Source organism: Ursus maritimus, unplaced genomic scaffold (assembly GCF_017311325.1).
Source record: "Ursus maritimus isolate PB19 unplaced genomic scaffold, ASM1731132v1 scaffold_14, whole genome shotgun sequence".
NCBI classification, from domain to species: domain Eukaryota; kingdom Metazoa; phylum Chordata; class Mammalia; order Carnivora; family Ursidae; genus Ursus; species Ursus maritimus.
In genome coordinates, this window is record NW_024423786.1 from 47,817,481 (window position 1) to 47,818,551 (window position 1,071).

The following is a 1,071-nucleotide window of genomic DNA, read 5'->3' on the forward strand; positions in this document are numbered from 1 at the left end:
AAATCAAGAGGCTGACACTTAACCTACTGCACCACCCAGGCGCCCCGATCCTGTTTCCATTTAAAGTCTACCCACTGATTTTAACATTCTGGGTGGATCGTGTGTATAGACGTTATTGCCGTGATGTTTGTTTATTAGTAATTTTCTGTTACCCCATTCCTTCTACATTTACCATTATTTATGATTTGGAATTCCGGAAGGAAGAGCTGTTCTGTTTCCAGTTATTTGTTTATTCAATCATTTATTTATACCAGTATGGACTCGTAAACAGTTATTTTATTCTTTGGGTTATAATCCAATATTATTGTCATTTATTTTGTTGTCCAAATTGTTCCAGCTGTGGCCATTGGGAACTCTTTCAATTGGCTCCTGCTCTAAGCATTTCATTTCATGCACTGTCCTTTGGACATGACTCCATATTTTTTGTTTGTTTTTGTCTTGTAGTACTTCTTATTGTCTAGGACAATGAGAAATCTGGGGTTTGTCTTGCATTTTCCCTGTCCCAGTCCTAGAATCAGCCACTTTCCCAAAGAGTCTGGATTCCCTTTGTTGGAGAATGGCGCTGAGAAGTCAAGACTGGGGCACTGGCTGTGTTCATCACTACTGGGGATGGGGGATGGGCAGGTATGTCATTGCTTCTAGGTCCTCTTAGCTGATAGCATTCTTTTTTTTTTAATATTGGGGTTGGGGTGCCTGGGGGTAGGTGGCTCAGTCGGTTAAGCATCTGCCTTCAGCCCAGGTCCTGATCCTGGGGCCCTGGGATCTAGTCCTGTGTCAGGCTTTCTGCTCATCAGGGAGTCTACTCCTCCCTCTCTCCCTGCTCCTCCCTCCCCCAACTTGTGCTCGCTCTCTCTCTCTCTCTCTCTCTCTCTCTCGATCACTCTTTCTCTCAAATAAATAAATAAATAAAATCTTTTAAAAATAAAAATAAGGAACGCCTGGGTGGCTCCGTCGGTTGGGTGTCTGCCTTCGACTCAGGTTGTGATCTCAGGGTCCTGGGATCGGGTCCCACGTCAGGATCCTTGCTCAGCTGGGACCCTGCTTCTCCCTCTGCCTGCCATTCCCCCTGCG